We start from the raw sequence: 3,196 nt of genomic DNA on the forward strand, positions 1-3,196 counted from the left end.
TTAGTGTACAGGAATGCAAGGGATTTGCTAATTTTATATCCTGCAACTTTACTATATTCATTGAATAGCTCTAGTAATTTTATTGGTGGAGTCTTTAGGGTTTTCTATGTAGAGGATCGTGTCATCTGCAAACAGTGAGAGTTTTACTTTTTCTTTTCCAATCTGGATTCCTTTTATTTCTTTTTCTGCTCTGATTGCTGTGGCCAAAACTTCCAAAACTATGTTGAATAGTAGTGGTGAGAATGGGCACCCTTGTCTTGTTCCTGACTGTAGGGGAAATGCTTTCAATTTTACACCATTGAGGATAATGTTTGCTGTGGGTTTGTCATATATAGCTTTTATTATGTTGAGGTATGTTCCTTCTATGTCTGCTTTCTGGAGGGTTTTTATCATAAATGGGTGTTGAATTTTGTCAAAGGCTTTCTCTGAATCTATTGAGATAATCATATAGTTTTTCTCTTTCAATTTGTTAATGCGGTGTATCACATTGATTGATTTGCGGATATTGAAGAATCCTTGCATCCCTGGGATAAAACCCACTTGGTCATGATGTATGATCTTTTTAATATGTTGTTAGATTCTGTTTGCTAGAATTTTGTTAAGGATTTTTGCATCTATGTTCATCAGTGATATTGGCCTGTAGTTTTCTTTTTTGTGTGTGGCATCTTTGTCTGATTTTGATATTACGGTTATGGTGGCCTCATAGAATGAGTTTGGAAGTTTATATTCTTCTGGAATTTTCTGGTAGAGTTTGAGTAGGAAAGGTGTTAGGTCTTCTCTGAATTTTTGGTAGAATTCAGCTGTGAAGCCTTCTGGTCCTGGGGTTTTGTTTGCTGGAAGATTTCTGATTACAGTTTCAATTTCCGTGCTTGTGATGGGTCTGTTAAGATTTTCTATTTCTTCCTGGTTCAGTTTTGGAAAGTTGTACTTTCCTAAGAATTTGTCCATTTCTTCCAAGTTGTCCATTTTATCGGCATATAGTTGCTGATTATCTGTATGTAGTCTCTTATGCTCATAAGAAAGAATGAAGGGATGGAGCCAAAGCAAAAACAATACCCAGCTGTGGATGTGACTGGTGATAGAAGCAAGGTCCAATGCTGTAAAGAGCAATATTGCGTAGGAACCTGGAATGTCAGGTCCATGAATCAAGGCGAATTGGAAGTGGTCAAACAAGAGATGGCAAGAGTGAATGTCGACATTCTAGGAATCAGCGAACTGAAATGGACTGGAATGGGTGAATTTAACTCAGATGACCATTATATCTACTACTGAGGGCAAGAATCCTTCAGAAGAAAGTGGAGTAGCCATCATGGTCAACAAAAGAGTCTGAAATGCAGTACTTGGATGCAATCTCAAAAACAACAGAATGATCTCTGTTCGTTTCCAAGGCAAGCCATTCAGTATCACAGTAATCCAAGTCTATGCCCCAGCCAGTAACGCTGAAGAAGCTGAAGTTGAACGGTTCTATGAAGATCTACAAGACCTTTTAGAACTAACACCCAAAAAAGATGTCCTTTTCATTATAGGGGACTGGAATGCAAAAGTAGGAAGTCAAGAAACACCTGAAGTAACAGGCAAATTTGGCCTTGGAATACGGAATGAAGCAGGGCAAAGACTAATAGAGTTTTGCCAAGAAAATGCACTGGTCATAACAAACACCCTCTTCCAACAACACAAGAGAAGACTCTATACATGGACATCACCAGATGGTCAACACCGAAATCAGATTGATTATATTCTTTGCAGCCAAAGATGGAGAAGCTCTATACAGTCAGCAAAAACAAGACCAGGAGCTGACTGTGGCTCAGACCATGAACTCCTTATTGCCAAATTCAGACTGAAATTGAAGAAAGTAGGGAAAACCACTAGACCATTCAGGTATGACCTAAATCAAACCCCTTATGATTATACAGTGGAAGTGAGAAATAGATTTAAGGGCCTAGATCTGATAGATAGAATGCCTGATGAACTATGGAATGAGGTTCATAACATTGTACAGGAGACAGGGATCAAGACCATCCCCATGGAAAAGAAATGCAAAAAAGCAAAATGGCTATCTGGGGAGGCCTTACAAATAGCTGTGAAAAGAAGAAAAGTAAAAAGCAAAGGAGAAAAGGAAAAATATAAACATCTGAATGCAGAATTCCAAAGAATAGCAAGAAGAGATAAGAAAGCCTTCTTCAGCGATCAATGCAAAGAAATAGAGGAAAACAACAGAATGGGAAAGACTAGAGATCTCTTCAAGAAAATCAGAGATACCAAAGGAACATTTCATGCAAAGATGGGCTCAATAAAGGACAGAAATGGTATGGACCTAACAGAAGCAGAAGATATTAAGAAGAGATGGCAAGAATACACAGAAGAACTGTACAAAAAAGATCTTCATGACCCAGATAATCATGATGGTGTGATCACTGACCTAGAGCCAGACATCCTGGAATGTGAAGTCAAGTGGGCCTTAGAAAGCATCACTATGAACAAAGCTAGTGGAGGTGATAGAATTCCAGTTGAGCTATTCCAAATCCTGAAAGATGATGCTGTGAAAGTGCTGCACTCAATATGCCAGCAAATTTGGAAAACTCAGCAGTGGCCACAGGACTGGAAGAGGTCAGTTTTCATTCCAATCCCAAAGAAAGGCAATGCCAAAGAATGCTCAAACTACCACACAATTACACTCATCTCACACGCTAGTAAAGTAATGCTCAAAATTCTCCAAGCCAGGCTCCAGCAATATGTGAACCGTGAACTTCCTGATGTTCAAGCTGGTTTTAGAAAAGGCAGAGGAACCAGAGATCAAATTGCCAACATCCGCTGGACCATCGAAAAAGCAAGAGAGTTCCAGAAAAACATCTATTTCTGCTTTACTGACTATGCCAAAGCCTTTGATTGTGTGGATCACAATAAACTGTGGGAAATTCTTCAAGAGATGGGAATACCAGACCACCTGATCTGCCTCTTGAGAAATCTGTATGCAGGTCAGGAAGAAACAGTTAGAACTGGACATGGAACAACAGACTGGTTCCAAATAGGAAAAGGAGTACGTCAAGGCTGTATATTGTCACCCTGCTTATTTAACTTATATGCAGAGTACATCATGAGAAATGCTGGACTGGAAGAAACACAAGCTGGACTCAAGATTTCCGGGAGAAATATCAATAACCTCAGATACGCAGATGACACCACCCTTATGGCAGAA

Source organism: Bos taurus, chromosome 8 (assembly GCF_002263795.3).
Source record: "Bos taurus isolate L1 Dominette 01449 registration number 42190680 breed Hereford chromosome 8, ARS-UCD2.0, whole genome shotgun sequence".
Classification (NCBI taxonomy): domain Eukaryota; kingdom Metazoa; phylum Chordata; class Mammalia; order Artiodactyla; family Bovidae; genus Bos; species Bos taurus.